Below are 17,481 nucleotides of genomic sequence, written 5' to 3'. Positions count from 1 at the left end.
TGAGTGACTAGAGAGGCTTGATTTTGCATGATTGTGTGCTTGGATGCTTGGCATTGGCGTATACGTTTGATTTTAGCTTGTATGCTCGGATGCTTGGCATTGGCGTGTAGGCTTGATTTTGGCCTGTATGCTTGGATGCTTGGCTTTGGCTAAGGTAGCATGGTTTAATATGGCTTTTGGGACATTTAGCATGGTGGATGTCATTTGACAGTAGCTAGACGTGCTAGTGGACGGTGGGGATCCAATCTTGGAGTTGCGGATGCAATGAGTTTGGATTCACCATTGTGTTTGGGTTTACGGCACCAGCAGCCGAACATCTTGAATCTTAGCGGACAAAACTTCAGTGAAGGTGATAGCGTGCGACATGATGGCTAGATATTGGAAGAATACTTGAAATATGGCATGTGCTGGAATGATGTTTGAAATAAGGCAGGTGCTAGAAGAACACGACTTGGCTTGGCCCTCACGTGGGCAAAATTGTGTTGCCCCTTCCTCTTGAATTTTTTTATTTGCAAGTGGCTACTATTTTTCCCTTTCACTTGGCATGGCGTGCTTTATTTTCTGATTTTCCCTCACTCTTATTTCTTCTTCTTCTTCTCCAAGACCCAAACCCGTGGGTATTGTGCATCAGTACGTAAGTCATATTTCGGAAGCTCGGATCAGAAAACTTCCTTGATAAAAGTTGTTCATCTGCTCGAGTACTATAGCCTGTAAAATTTGCAGAATTTTTTGAATTTTTCTGATACCTCAAAAATGGTCTGTAACTTCTGCATTCATCCATGGCTGGTGAATTTCTGCAAATTCTGCTTCTGCATATGTCTTTAACTTATGATGCTTGGATGATTGCGCTTCCTTCACAAAATTTGCTCGAAATTATGTTTTCTATAACATATCCAAAATTGAGGATCATCCACCGATTCTAGTGCTCTCTTCCTCCATTTTTCTGAAGCATGTTCATGAGTTGATGTTGATGACTTTGGTGCATGCTTGTGTTTCTATGCTTGAATGCTTGAGTTCCTCTGTATTTCCCAGCATTTGTGAACTATAAATCGAATTCTGAGGCTGAGCTTTTGATTTAGGATTCTAGCTTAGTGATAAACAAGAGTCATACAAGCTCACTTGGGTATGCATGCCAAGTGTTTGTCGAAATATCTCAAAGTAGTTTGCTGGCTGTTTTTTGAACTTTTGAAATGTTTCTTTTCGAATATAAGTTGGAGCTTTTGAGACATAAAAATGGACTTCTCAATGGCTATTTTGGAATTGGTCTTGCGTCACTTGAAGAAAAAATGAATTTTTAGTGGAATTTCAAAGTAAGGGCTAAGCTGGCTGGAACTGTGCAGTTCCTGCGGCATGGGCTGTTTTAAGAATCTGTTTGACATGCTTCCCTAACTCGAAATGTAACGAAATTTTGGGAAAATGAAGCTTGATATGTCTAGTTCTAATCTGGAAATTTTGGGACTTGTTGGTTGTAAGCTCGATTTCTAGTGATTTTTCAAAGGTGGGATGTTCTAGCTAGAATGGTTGGAAAGCTTATGTATAAGTTTTGCTTGGCATGTTGCTTTTGTTTGAGAATTTGGCATGTCTTTTCTGTTGGCATTGAGTGCTAATCTGAGTATTGCTAGAGCATGTCCTTGAGCAATATTGTCGTGAGAGCATGATGTTGAAAGGTATTGTCGTAAGAGCATGAGTTCTTCAATTTTGCTTGAAATGCCCGAACTGCTTGGAATGCTTGAATGAAATGAAATTTCTTGGCATGTGGATTGGTATCATACCCTGTGGATTTTGTCAAATGCTTGATAGATGAGTTTGCTTGCACTTTGAGAAAAATATGCTTCCAGCGCCTCTCTTTGTGTATGAGTACCTTTCCGGCGTCTGATTTTGGCTAACGTATTCTCTTGTTTAGAAGCTCCATGAGAAAGCATGAGAAGTCTAATTTTCTAGGATTTTGATAGCATGAAAGTGAATTTTGGCCTCTTGCAACTTGTCTTTGGAAAAAATTATGCTTCAATAGCGATTATGCTTCTGGCGCCCCCTTTTCATTTACGAGTTCCCTTCCAGCATCTAATCTGGCCAACGTGCTCTCTTGTTTCTTTTTCAGGCTTGATTGAGAGGTTCCAAAGCATGAGAAATGTCATCTTCTTACTGATTTGTTAGGAACTTGATGGTATGAAGGTGAGATTTTGGTTGCTCACACCTTGTCTTGCGATATGAAGGCTTATGGAAGATTTGAATTGTTTGACCAGAGAGACTTTGGATGAGACAGAGAACAAGCTAGTTGTTGAGTTCTTCATCCTCGTGGGGTTTTGCTCTTCGTTTTGGCAGCCAAGCACCAAACCCTTTCGACCTATTTTGTCATCGTCGCAACAATGGTACTTACAGCATGGGTGCTAGCAAGGAAGGGCTCGCACCAGTTTTTTGGGTTTTCCTCTTTTCTGTTTTTTTTTTCTTTTGCAAGTGGTTGGAAGAGTGCCAAAGGTTTTGCGAGAAGAAATCACTGGTATGGATTGCATCTTTTCCTCTTCTCTGTTTTTTCTTCCCCATCTTTGTCATGTGTTGGTCCTCTTTGTGTTGGTGAAAAAGTTGAACTTTGCACGATGTGCTTTTTTTTCATGTAGGTGTATACGTCTCTGGCACAGGCAGGAGAAGGTGAGTGCTGGAAGCTTTGACGTTTTTGCTGCTGGAACCTTCGAATCCTCCAGCCTTCTAAGTTGTATTTTTTTTTTGGGCTTCTGCTTTAATCCTTTGGTAAGTAACTCTGCCAATTTGAATATTCCAGGAATAAGCATAGACTGGTGCTTGGCCTAGGCTCACTTTTCTTGTGAACACATGCTTGATTAACCTTGGACCTTCGTTTATGTTGTGGGAAATAGAAATTGACAGAATGCATGTTTTGCAATGCTTGAATTTTTTGCATTTTTGAGAGAGAATTTTGCTTGCTATGGGAATTGCTTGTCAATGAGAATTTTTCTTGCCATGGGTAAATTGCATGTTGCTTAGGCATTTTCTTGAGCGTTTCCTTTGGCATGAGCTTGACTTGTCATGCTTGAGGTACAATTTTGTGTGTGCTACGTTCTTGACCCCCTTCTTGATTGTTGTTGAACTATATGCATCAAGACCGTATGCTTGTAACCGCATGATTAATACGTAAGATCAGAGGCTGTTTGCAAGCTTGAGGAAAGCACGATTGGTTTCTTTTCTATGAGCTTAGAGCTTGGTCATGGATGGTGGTTTATTTTTTGGCTTTATAGGGATAGACATAAACATGTGTATGATTGGTTGAGCATGGAATGGGAAATTTGCTTGTCATGAGCTCGAGTAATAGATTGCATGATGCTTCGAAAATATTTTTTGTTTATACATTTCGCTTGGCATGAGATAGCTTGCTTTGCTTGGCCTATAAAGTTCATAGGGCTTGCATGCTAGTGTGGTGATTGCTTGGCTTTAACACAGAGAACTAGCTTTATGTTTTGCCATTTTTCAGCATATTCTTTGTTGGCAATTCTTGCAGGGATTCATCGCTTGTCAAGACCTGCCATGGCTTCCACTAACCCGTCGTCAATTATTAGTGATCATCTTTATTCAACAGATGATAAATTGAAGAGGGGAAATAAATTGAAGAGGGGAAGGCCCCCTCCATTGCTCAAGAATGCTTGTGAAGATGTTGCAATAGGCGAAGAGCCAGTGTCGTCTTGCTGCGTTTGTATCATTATGGCTCGGGAAATTCTTCCTCTGTGACTTTTCCCAAGACTGTCTGCATGCGCAGGTGTTCCCCTTGGCTTTAGCAATAGCGCATGGCGGCATGATTCCCATAGCCCCCATGTTCTTGGGACATCCGATGCAGGGGCAGACAATGCCATGCTCCTTCTAGCAGTGCTGCCTCATACTCCTCATCTTCTCGGAACATCCGACATGGCGGCTGACACTGCCCTGCACCTTCCAGAAGTGCTGCCTCCTACTCATCTTCTTCTCGGAACATGCGACATAGTTGCCGGCACTGCCCTGCACCTTCCAGCAGTGCTGCCTCCTACTCATCCTCTTCTCGGAACATGCGACATAGCTGCCGGCACTGCCCTGCACCTTCCAGCAGTGCTGCCTCCTACTCATCCTCTTCTCGGAACATGCGACATAGCTTCCGGCACTGCCATGCACCTTCCAGCAGTGCTGCCTCCTTCTCATCCTCTTCTCGGAACATGCGACATAGCTGCCGGCACTGCCCTGCACCTTCCAGCAGTGCTGCCTCCTACTCATCCTCTTCTCGGAACATGCGACATAGCTTCCGGCACTGCCATGCACCTTCCAGCAGTGTTGCCTCCTTCTCATCCTCTTCTCGGAACATGCGACATAGCTGCCGGCACTGCCTTGCATCTTCCAGCGGTGCTGCCTTCTACTCCTCCTCTTCTCGGAACATCCGACATAGTTGCCGGCACCAACCTGCACCTTCCAGCAATGCTGCCTCATACTCCTCCTCTTCTCGGAACATTCGCCATAGCTGCCAGCACCGCCCTGCACCTTCCAGCAATGCTGCCTCCTTTTATTTCGCAAGTTGTTTTCTTTGGCTTGGGGTCAGTTGGCTCGGTGCACAGCTTCCATCTTTCTTAATACCATAGGATGTACTAATCTTCAGCATGTGTAACTTTGTTTTTGCAATGGCTGTGTACTTTTCAGATAATCTAACGACTATGTCGTTATGACTTTGTAATATACTACTGAACCGATGGAACTTGCATTAATTTCTGAATGCTTGAGGCATGTTGTAATCCGTACATCTTATATATATATATATATTGCTTGGTTGGGAGAATTTGCTCTTGTGAACTTCTTGAAACTTTTTTGACATGTTGGCAAACCTTAAAACAAGGTATATGCTGCCGAAATTTTGACAGGACCTTTAAGCTAAATCTTCGATGCATTGCTTTTTAAAACTTTTGCAAGGCTTGTCTACTCATTTGGCTTGAAATGCACCCTCTTGCCGTGCCTTAAAAGGGTCAAGCCATTGTATGCATGATTTTCACGAAGGCTCCTGTAAGAATTTCTGGATGTCGTGAAGTTTTGAATTGCTCATCAAAAGGGTACAATGGTTTCGTTGTTCCGGCACCTCAAGAATTGCATGCCCTTTTTGTAATAGCTTGGCTTTGCATGACTTGTGCTATTTTGCTTAGGCATGATGCTTGTTGACAGTTCGGGATCCCATCTAAGTGGCTTTGCTTGGTATAGTTACTGCTGAAAGGCTTAGTTTTGTAAAGAAAAGTTTGCTTGTCTATTTTTTTTTTTTTCAAAGAACATGTTTTGCAAAACAGAAGAAGGCAAAAGCAAGGAAGAATTCTAAAGGCTTTTCCCTTTTCCAAAATACTCCATTCTTATTGCAAATATCGTCTCACACCTTGGCATGCCATAATGGTGGTGCATCTTACAAAAGTTGTGAAAGCATAGGGTGAAAATATATAAGAAGTTCATTTTTGAAATAAATTTGAAAAGCCAAAAACAAAATGATAGGTGCAAAAGCAATTCAGCAATAATAAGACTTTGAGCCACTTTGCATTGATGAATAATCCAATCAAATCAAGCCCCCAAGTATGAAAAGGACCAAGAGGTGTGCATGACTTGCAATAGCATGAAAGCTTGACATTGCTTCAAAAATTCTGATTGCTTGGTAAAAGAAACTTCATCTTGACAGCATTTAGGTTCTTCCAGCAGTATCATAGCACTACCTTCGCAATATTTTCCTTCCATTTGTCATGAATCGAGATGTTTTCCTTCTTGAGTAAAGCATAGTGCTTGGATTTCTTGACTAAGGCTTGAGGCTTGATGATGCTTGATTATGGAACCGTGGCAATTGAGACATCCCGATAGCCTTTTGGTTTTGACTCCTAAACTTGGTCATTGGAATGGTCAAGGCTTAGAAAGTGATTGAGGTGCTGGAGCATATCAGTTATGGCAACTTTGGTATTGTTTGTTGCAGCTGTTGTGAACATGTTATAGGAACCAAAAGCTCGGGCTTGGCTATTTAAGCTTGAGCTTTGCATGTGGTCACTGCAGCAAATGTGTTGGGTTACAACAGCTTGAGTTCTTGGCAAGTGATGGCAAACTTGGAGGTCATAGTGACATAATTGGAATTTCAAGGAGATTTTTTGTCTGGGGATAGTGGTTTTGGTAATAATGGATTCTTAAGCTCATTTGGGGTTTTGGAATTGCTGCTGTGGTGATTGCAATGAATTCCTTCCTCAGCCCCCAAGTGAACCATAATCATCAGAAAAGGATTTGATGGGCATAAGCTACAAAAACTCTTGCAACGTGGCCTTCTTAGTATTTGTTTGGGTCATTGCATGGCATGATGAACTTGGGATATCCCTTTGTTGCAATGGTGACAATTTGGCATGATTTGGTGGTAGCATGTGCTTCTGGCAGTGGCTCTTCCAGCAGTGGTGTTTGGAATTCAACGACTGGCTCTGTTCTTCTTCCAGCCACTCTTCTAGCGGCTTTTCCAGTGGTACTTGAACTTCTATGACTGGAAGTATAGAGAGAGATTTGTCTAAGGAATGGATGATAATGGTAGTGTGTTGAGATGTTGTGTAGGAAACATGAGAGCATTTGTTTTGTTGTTTGGAGGCTTGGGTCATTTGCACATGACCAATATAAAGCTGCATAACCAAAGCATATGGTGATTACAAAAATAATATAAGCATTGTAGCTTGCAAAGGACTAACATAATTGACATAAGCATGTTGAGCTGGTATGATTTTAGTACTAAGCATGCATAGTTGGCATCTACATTGCAATGTGTAACTTGGATTGATTAACACAAAGGTGGATCGATACGAAATGATAAGAAGTATAAGATAAGTGAATAGTGCGTGGAATAAGGCTATGGGAAATTTTGCTAGAGATGCAAAATTGAAAGGTGGTTTAACACATAACAAGAAACTGATGCAAGCTGGTGCACCATATAAATAACAACTAATCAATCAATCTTTTTTTTTTTTTTTTTTTTGACTTGAGCAGAATGAATGCACATGCTTTTGTCTATGCTTGAGATTGTTCAATGAAACATAAATTTTATGAATGTATTAAAACAACAAACAAATATATATGCTATATTGAGATCAACAAGGCATGATAATAAAAATCTTATATTGGTGAAGCCATTCGCAGAGATGAGGCTGAGAGCATTGAGCAAGTGTTCCTTCTCCCTCTCTCATCGTATTTTCACAACTCTAGAGAGGTGAGAGCTGCCATGAAGGTGATTTACGGTGATGGCCAGACTTGCTGATGATGTATTATGGTGGAGAGGTGCTAGCCTCAACAATTGACGACGGTGGTCAGCGGCTTGCACGTTGGCTGAAGCCCCCAGTCCTCTTACAAGATCTTGTTTTGCTTGAGAATGGAGATCTAAGATACAAGCAAATGGACCATGTGAGTAATCTATATTATGTTTGTTCTACAAAGTAGATAGCCAACAAAAGGAAAAAGAAAAAGAAAGAAGAAATGTTCTTATCTCTTTATTCCTTCTGGTTTATTGCTTCTGATCTTCTTCTTTGGAGGTATTGGTGAAGATAATGGCCTAATCCCCAGCAGAGTCGCCAATTTATGTAGGGGCTTTTTCATTCCGGCAGCGAGTGGGCTGGACTGATGAAGTTGTCCCCTTTGTTTGAGTTCGAAAATTAAGCCCCAAAATGCTTCGAAAGGGCAACAAAGCCTTAGGAAGTATTTTGGTTATCTTCTCCAACAAAAACAACAGAAAGTTACAGATAATTTCTTCACATTCACAGATGAAATTTTGGGCTTAGCATGAGGGGCATGTGGCATGAGAGCAAAGTTATCATGGGTTTAGCACTTTTGGAAAGAGAAAGCTTGTGGGTTCCTATGGAGGTTAGAGGTTCTAATGGAAGAGAGGAGAGGTTCTAAGGAAGAGAGTTTTAGGTGGTTTTCGTAGCTTCCGGCAGCTCGATAGTGACTCTGTCAGAGCTGTAGCAATTTTGCCAAAGCAGGGGAGATGGGGGAAATGGGCTAGCAAAGCACGAAAATTTGCTGGGTTTGCAAGAGAGAAAGCTTGCTCTCTGAAGGTGGTGGGTTTTCAAGAGAGAAAGCTTGCTCTCTGAGGGCTGTGTATTGTTGTTGTTTTGGCTGGGTAGAAGAGGCCCTATTTATAGTTGCTGGGGTTTGCTCTTCTCCAAGAAACCCTAATGGTTTCTTCCCAACTTAGCTAAGTTTTTCTCTTCCTTTCTTCTCTTCCTTCTTGACTTATCTCATGGTGGCAAAGCCAGCTCTGCCCTATCCCACAAAATCAGAGATTTTGGGTGCTCCAAGTCTCTTCCAGCAGCTGCCTCAGAGAGGAGCTCCCCTTTTTCACCCATCTTCTTTCTCATCTTTCTTCCCCTTTCCATGGCCAAACCTGAGGAAGGAAAGGAAGTAGATGTGCCTATTGGTTTAAGAGATGGCGTCCTCCCTTGCGTGCCAAGATCCGTTGGTTTCTTGAATTCTTGCATTTGGAACTTGTTCCCAGCAGCCACTCACGTGTAGCTTTCCAACGTTCGTTGGTGGTTTTGCCTTCAAACTGAGTGCCAAGGCTTGAGCTGGTTTCATCCTAATTATGTTGGCTTTTGGGACAACCACAAGATCTATCCAATGGATGGGATAGCTTTGTCAAGTGTTGGGCTTTATTTTGGCTAGTTTGTTCTAATTGGGTTAATGGGCTTATTTTTTGGCTAGTTTATTCTAATTGGGTCAATGGGCTTATTTTTTGACTAGTTTATTGGATTAATGGGCTATTTTGGTTGAGGCAATGGTCCATCTTCTTTCTTGTGCTTACCCATGTTTGGGCCTAAGAAAATGGGCTTGAGTCTCGAGGCCCCCAAGCGACCCGAGACTTCCATTTCTTGGCCCATCGATGGGCCCCATGATAACTTGTTACCATCCATACCACAACCCACTCAAGCAAGCCCCGGGCATTTGAGTGGCTTGGGCCCACTTAAGCTTGTAGCGTGACGTGTTGCTTATTTGCTTGGCGTGGCATGTGTGCAAGCGCGTATGACGAACTTTCGCGTGCCCTAATTGGGCTTCTCCTCGGTAAGGTATTGCATTGGGCCGAGAATTTATTTGGGCCGAACCGTGGATTTTTTGGGCCTCAACACTTCCAAAAACACTGCTTTGGTTTCTCAGCCTACAGGGTCTGGCTCTTCTGCTGTTCCGCCTCCTCGCCTGACTTCTGCAGAAAAAGAGAAACTGAAGTGTGATCACTACGGTGAAAAGAGACATACTATCGACACCTGCTGGGCATTGCATAGGGTACCAGACTGGGAGAAGAAGCAGGGGCGTTTAAAGAAGGAACAACTGAATGGCAAAGCTCATGTGGTTGTTGCCCCCACTTCTATGGCTGACACCACCACTGGGCATGGCCACCTTACTGCTACGCCTCCTCCGACCTTGCCCGCGGTCTCAAGCACTCCAACACCTCCACCTCCACCTCCAGGTAACGTTGGCAAGGCTTTCCATGCCCATGACACACGCGATACAGGTTGGATTATTGATTCAGGAACTACTGACCATATGACGTATAATTTTGCTTTATTCTCTACTACTCTTCCGCCTCATCGTGATCATGTTTTGACTGCTAATAATGCTGCTGCACCTGTCACGGGGGCTGGTTCTATACTCTTGACACCTGCTTTACCATTGGACAAAGTGTTACTGGTTCCATCTTTGTCTAGTAATTTATTATCTGTGCCGCAAGTTACTGAGCAGTTAAACTGAGTTGTACTGATGTATCCGTCTTTTGTCTTACTACAGGATATCCAGACTCGGGAGATCTTTGGTCATGGTACTAAAAAGGGGGGGCTTTATTATGTGGATGATGTGGCAACTAGTCAGGTTCTTCGTGTTGGTAACACCGAAACTTCTCAGCATCGCCGGATTTGGTTGCTACATTGCCGATTTGGTCATGCCTCCTTTGGATATTTACGACATTTGTTTCCAGCATTATTTAGTGGTGTAAACGAGTCTGCTTTCCAATGTCAGACTTGTATTTTAGCTAAGAGTCATCGGGTATCCTACCCTCCAAGTTGTAATAAATGGCTTATGTCATTTGATTTAGTTCATTCTGATGTTTGGGGACCTTCCCCTGTTTCTACAGCCTTGGGAGTTCGTTGGTTTGTGTTATTTGTGGATGATTGCACTCGTATGATGTGGTTATATGGGATGAAAAATAAAAGTGTCACGCCCCAACCCACGGATTTAAGTAATTTTGGGTTAAGACGTGATTCACACCTTAATTATAGAATTTAATAAAAACTATAACTAAAATGTGAAGAAACATTTAAATAAATAAAGTAAATATTTCACACAGAATATTCGAAACAACAACATCTGAAAGCTTGAAATAGTTATATTATTTCACAAGCCAGAACTACTAAAGAGTTTACTAAAAGAGTAACTCATTATTTATCCAAAAGGTAGGTACACAGTACACTCTTATAAATATGCCAAAATCATCACAAGCTCTAGCTTTCAGGTTCGATACCTGCAAAATCTATTAGGGGGTGAGCGAAACCACAACTCAGTAGGGACATAAACCTTTTTACATGAAATTGATATAATTAAATTAAATGACAAACAATCAAACAACCAAATATCACATTATTAATAATAATGCATGAATGCTCTTCATCTAATCCCGTTAATTCATATAACTGGACAAGCAGACCTGCACGTCCCATACCATGCTTATACCACTTGGTCCCGGATGTCCATTTATATGAACTAACACCCGTTTCAACCGTCCCATAATTCCCCCTTTTGTTAGTCATCTTGCCTAACTCCCTTTCGCCAGTCCTGAATCACCCAATAAAAACCATGTGCACTGTGGGATCCCTGAGACCTGTTACCTGCCAAGAGTTAGACTCAACTACACAAAAGACTATATCCATTACCCTCTTTTCCATCATTATTATCTCCAACCAACATCTCCAACTAATTTCCATGACATGATATAATTATGCATTTCACATATCTATATATCCCACAACAATATAGCTATTCAAAATATCATCAATGTATCAACATTGTTCAACCAATCAAGAACACATAAACATTCCAAGAATAACATTAAATTGTAACAAGAATATTAATCAAATAATCATATCACGCATAATATATTGTTCATAAAATTTAATTAACACAATCTCTGTAAAAGGCCCCCAAGAAACCCCTACCTTGATTCCAAAGCTAGCTCCAAATTAAGAAAACACAAGCTCCAACCTCTTAACTCCTCCAAGAATATTATTACCACTCTCTCTCTCTCTTTTTCTCTCTACCACTTTCTTGTTCTATCACTTACTATTTATTCATGTTGTAAACAAAAAGTTAAGGGAATGTTCCTATTTATATGCAAATGAGAGTCGGCTTAATGGTGAGATAGAATGGAAAAGTCGGTTATTTCATGTAAGTGGTGTCAATTGGCATGTGTAAATGCTTACAATGCTGCCAGCTATAAGAGTTTTGAGCAAGAGGTGTTCAAAGCTTAGCATAATCAAGCTATATTGATGACAACACACAAGATGATTGTGCTCCTTGCTTAGCTAAAAGTAAACGTACATGTCTATCCAAATATGAATCAAAGTTGGTTACTCCAACCTTCTAAACTTAGCCACCAAGTAATCAATATCATGCAAGAGGTGAAACAATATTAAAACATATTTGGATATTTAATTAAAGTATATATTTATTAATGATAATATTCATGTAAGTGTAATCATGTACCAAGACAACAAAATATTTATTTTCATGAAATATATATATAATTTTTAAAATACAAGACTTCACAAAAAGTGATGTGGTTGAAATTTTTCAGCATTTCTATCAGATGATTCAGACTCAATTTATGCTCCTTATCAAGGTTTTTCGATCTAATAATGGTGGAGAATTTGTTAATTCGGCGTTATCCTATTTTTTCCACACTAAGGGTGTACTCCATGAGACTATTTGCCCTCAAACACCACAACAGAATGGGGTTGCTGAACGTAAAAACGAGCAGATCCTTGCTGCTGCCCGTGCTCTACTGCTTGGTGCGTCAGTTCCAAAGCGGTTCTGGATGGATGCTGTTACCTATGCAGTCTATCTCTTGAATCGCCTCCCTTCACGAGTTTTGGATTTCCAAAATCCTATGCAGGTACAGACCCATCATATCTTTGCCTCTTCTATGCTGACTCTGTCTCTAAAGATGTTTGGTTGTGTCGCCTATGTTCACCTCCATAAGAATCATAGGAGTAAGCTGGACCCCTGTGTTAAACAAAGTAGGGTAAATATTCAGTTATGCTAAGATACACTCATATTTGCTCATATTTTTATTCTTCTCCAATATGGAGGTATTTATATAAGTACAACCCTAAATAAAATAGGAAATAAATCTAAATTACAATAGAAAGTAAATCTAAATTACAATAGGAAATAAATCTTAATTATAATTGGACTAGACAAATAGGTAAGTAACTAAAATCCTAACATAGTAAGGAACCAAAATCCTAACTAAGTAAGGACTCGCCAACACTCCCCCTCAAGTTGGGCAAAGATATTTCGCATGCCCAACTTGACAAGCGAGTCATAGAACACCATACTTGAGAAGCACCAATTGTAGAGAAGGTCTTTTCGTCAACCACGAGTGAAACACGTGACAAACTAAAGCAAAGTTCGCAGCGGAAACACAAGAGCAAACCCTAAAAAATAGGGCACATAGCAGAACACATAAGCCCTGTGAGCACGACAATAGGTAAGGCAGAACACAGAAGCCCTGTGAGCACGACAATAGATAAGGCAGAACACAGAAACCCTGTAAGCACGGCAGTAGATATGGCAGAACACAGACACCCTGTGAGCACGGCAGTAGGTAAGGCAGAACACAGAAGCCCTGTGAGCACGGCAGAAGATAGGGCAGAAACCAAAGGCAAGGCAAACACACCAGCAAAGGCATGAGCAACAATACTGGCACCATAACAGGCAGGAGCAACAAGGCATAGACATAACAGGCATCATCAACAGCAATACAAGGCATTGGCACTAGCAACAACTGAGACAACTTCTCTTCACTCCCCTTCTCCCCCCTGAAGAGAAGGGGTCGATGGAGCCATATGATCAATGGTACTTGAGAAACATGCACTGACTAACACTGAGATGTAGCAGAATCAGCCATGGCAGATAGGTGGTTAAATTGCAGCGGAATAGATGAGCAGCGGTGACAATAGCAAGGTAGGCAGCGATGACGGCAGCAAGGGTTCTTCCATATCAACTTTAGCTAATTCACGCAGACAACTTCTCTTCACTCATCCTCTCCCCCTGAAGAGAAGAGGTCATCGAAGTCAAGAAATAAGCAACATCTTCATGGGAATATGTCAAGCTAATGGGGATACGTCAATAAACATATCATTGTCACTCCCCCTCCCCCCCCTTGAAGAGGAGGGGAGGAGAGCACTTAAATTGCAAGGAGAACGCAAACACAGGTCACAAGAAAACCTAGGCTCTTATACCATGTCAAACAAAGTAGGGCAAATATTCAGTTATGCTAAGATACACTCATATTTGCTCATATTTTTATTCTTCTCCAATATGGAGGTATTTATATAAGTACAACCTTAAATAAAATAGGAAATAAATCTAAATTACAATAGAAAGTAAATCTAAATTACAATAGGAAATAAATCTTAATTATAATTGGACTAGACAAATAGGTAAGTAACTAAAATCCTAACATAGTAAGGAACCAAAATCCTAACTAAGTAAGGACTCGCCAACACCCTGTGCTCTCCGCTGTGTCTTTCTGGGTTTTTCTCCTCATCAGAAAAGCTACCGATGCTATCATCTTGCAACCCGACGTCTATATGTCTCTATGTATGTTACCTTTATTGAGGATGAAATGTTTTTCTCTGATACACCCGAGCATGTCCTTCAGGGGGAGACTAATAGTGAAGGACATAACTGGCTAGATTTACAAGGGGGAGTAGTATTGGATAGTTTGATACAAAGGGAAGAACCGACTGAACCTGTTGAACCGGCTGAACCTGCTACACTAGCTGAACCTACTACACCAGCTAAACCTACTATTTTAACTGATGCCCCCCATGAAGCTTCTCTAATAGTACCCGATCAAGCTCCCCTGGATATTCCTGAGGTAAGTACTTCTATTCATACTGCTGATAATTCTTATGTTTTACCGCCTAGAAGGAACCGTGGGGTTCCACCTGATCGTTACTCACCAGAAGGCAAAGCAAGATATGCTATTGCCCATTATGTGTCTGATCACAAGTTATCTCCTGAGTGCAAAGTTTTTGTGACCAGAATGGATAGTATTAAAATTCCAACCCGTGTTGAGGAGGCATTTAATGATCCAAAGTGGGCTGAAGCCATGAATATTGAAATGGAGGCGCTGCAGAAAAATAATACATGGGACATTGTTGATCTACCAAAGGGAATAAAGCCTGTAGGATGCAGATGAGTGTTTACAGTTAAATTTAATGCAGATGGTACTGTGGAGAGGTACAAGGCAAGATTAATAGCTAAAGGGTTTACTCAGACATATGGAGTTGATTATCATGATACTTTTGCACCTGTGGCTAAGATGAATACTGTTAGAGTTTTGTTGTCCTTAACAGTAAACTTGAATTGGACCCTGAGGCAATTTGATGCAAAAAATGCATTCTTACATGGTGAACTAGAAGAAGAAGTGTACATGAGTCTTCCACCAGGGTATAGTGTTACCGGTGGCATGGGGAACGTGTGCAAATTAAAAAAGGCGTTGTACGGGTTAAAGCAGTCTCCTCGGGCATGGTTTGGCAGATTTACTACAGCTATGAAGAAGTTTGGTTACTAACGGGCCAATACTGATCATACCCTATTCATTAAACATAGGGCTAGTAAGGTGACTTTGTTGATTATTTATGTTGATGATATGATTGTGACTGGTGATGATATTGTAGAAATCGTGAAACTGCAGAAGCGTTTAGCATCTGAATTTGAGATGAAAGATTTGGGCAGTCTGAGATATTTTCTAGGAGTGGAAGTCACTCGATCTAAACATGGCTTATTTCTTTCACAAAGGAAGTATGTCATGGACCTGCTAGCAGATACTGGAATGCTTGACTGTAAACCAGCTGATACACCTATTGTTGAGAATCATAAACTTGGTGTTTATGTTGATCAGGTTCCAACTAACAAAGAAAGATACCAAAGGTTAGTTGGAAGATTTATTTATTTATCATTGACACGCCATGATATTGCCTATGCGGTAAGCGTTGCTAGCCAATTTATGCATTCACCTAGTGAGGATCATATGGCTGCTGTGATACGTATTCTGAGTTACTTAAAGTCTGCTCCTGGGAGAGGTTTATTATTTAAGAAAAATGGCCACTTGGATCTAGAAGGTTACACTGATGAATATTATGCAAGGAATATTACAGATAGACGTTCTACATCAGGTTACTTCACCTTTGTTGGTGGTAACCTAGTTATGTGGTGTAGCAAGAAGCAAAACGTTGTGTCTCGGTCCTCTGCAGAGTCTGAGTACAGAGGGATTGCCCAAGGGGTTTGTGAAATATTGTGGTTGAGGTGGTTACTTGCTGAAATTGGGTTTAGACCGGATGCTGCTACAAAGCTCTACTATGATAATCAGTCTGCATTTGAAATTGCTAACAATCCGGTGCAACATGATCAAACTAAGCATGTAGAAGTTGATCGGCATTTCATTAAGGAGAAGTTGGAGCATAAGTTAATTTATATACCTTTTGTGCCTTCTTCAGAGCAGCTTGCAGATATGTTGACCCATGCCGTGTCAAAGCGCCGATTTGAAGACTCACTTGACAAGTTGGGCATTACCGATATCTATGCACCAACTTGAGGGGGAGTGTTGGCATGAGTCAACGTTCCTATTATGAATAGAATTTATATTTTATTGTCATTATCTAATTTGAGTAGAATTAGGAATTTTGTACATATTTCCTATTTGTACCCACTCTGTATGTAGTATATATATTCCTCTTTGAGAGAAGAATAAACATATCAGTTTAAACCCTAAATATTTTGAGTATCTCAGCTTTATTTTCAACATCCCAAGCAGCTTATTGGTTTTTTTCCGTCCCCTAATGAAGTCAAGAACCTGACGGGAAGACATATCCTATGAAACAGAACAGAGAGAAAAGAGGATAGAAACGCTCCAGCCACTACTTCTGGAACCATGATTTCTTAGTTAGACTGGAAGCTGAAAGATGAGCAGAAATGTACTTAATCCCTAGGCCCTTGAAAGCTTTTTATTAGTTATGTTATGCTCTTGAAAAAGGTCCACTAATCTGCTCCGAAGCCAGTATTTCTTCTTTACAAATGGATTTGAGAGTTGGGGAGAATGTACTAAGAAATAGAAGAAAAAACAAACATGATGGCCTTGAATAATAAAACTGGCGGAGCATGAAAGACAATTGTCCTGACGGAGAGGAAAAAGAAAATGGAAAATCAAACATCTTGTGGTATGAACAGTTTTCCTCTGCATTAACTATTACCTTATCAGTCGCTGTCCATTGAAATTAGAGGCACAACAACAAAAGAAAATGAACTAGTGGCACCAAAGTCATATGCCAATTAACAGAATATTGCAACTAGTGCCTTCGATAGCTAGATAATATCAACTATCTACGAATCAAGTCAAACATATGCTCCTGAAAATTATGCACCTATCTTTTCTACCATGACAAGATTGCCAGTAGTAATGCTTTAATTTGTCGGAAGATGTTTTGAAAATAGAATTTTATCTGCATCACACAAAAAATAAGTATTTTATTACAAAGGCAAAGGGTGTTCATTAAAATAAGCAATAATCTTGTTTTCCATCATATCTAGCTTTGCTATCTTGTATTTGAATTCTGATAATAGCAAATCAATTTTCCATGATTCTATCTAGCAGTTTTTTCTGTCACTCATCACTAGCTAGTAGGATGAAATTCAATCTGTTAATGGATAATTTTTCTTTTGGTCATTCTATTCAGGAAAATTTACATAAATACAATCTGAATTTTTAGGCATGTGCGTCATTACCACCTAAACTTTTAATTTTTATTTTTAACCATCTAAACTTTGTAAAGTGTTGTAATTCACAATCTACATCTTACTCCATTAAAGTTTCCGTTAAGTTTAAGGGCATTTCCACAATTAATTATAACTAAAAATAAATTTAAAATAAATAAATAAAGTTAACTTAATTATACGATACTTCTTCTATGCCTTATCAACGCCAATTGTCGCCCACCCTCTTCATATTGATCTTTTTATCTTCTAATTACATGTCAATTTTCTTAGAAGGTGCTAATAAATAATCCCCAAAAAGTAGCAGGACCAATCAACTCAAACTCTGCAACCCAAGATGGCACATAGGTTGATTGTTTATAGCCTGCACTTTCCGACCCAACTTGACAACAAGGAGCCATTTGCTGCTTAACAAGGTGGTGTAATCCATGC

General features: G+C 40.4%; 1 long non-coding RNA gene and 1 pseudogene across 1 annotated transcript; one reads left to right on the top strand and one right to left on the bottom strand.

The window, feature by feature from the left end:
• The window catches only part of LOC148293975 (putative disease resistance RPP13-like protein 1), a 28,068-nt pseudogene extending 11,708 nt beyond the window's left edge, over window positions 1–16,360 (bottom strand).
• LOC110755914 (uncharacterized) lies at window positions 163–4,793 on the top strand. Its single transcript, XR_015836655.1, has 4 exons — window positions 163–786; window positions 2,099–2,497; window positions 2,616–2,745; window positions 3,509–4,793. It is a non-coding gene; the product is annotated as an uncharacterized LOC110755914 (long non-coding RNA).
• Window positions 16,361–17,481: the final 1,121 nt, after the last annotated feature.

Source organism: Prunus avium, chromosome 6 (genome assembly GCF_965620075.1).
Source record: "Prunus avium chromosome 6, drPruAviu1.hap1.1, whole genome shotgun sequence".
In the NCBI taxonomy this organism is placed as follows: Eukaryota; Viridiplantae; Streptophyta; class Magnoliopsida; order Rosales; family Rosaceae; genus Prunus; species Prunus avium.
This window is presented reverse-complemented; position numbering and strand designations above follow the sequence as displayed.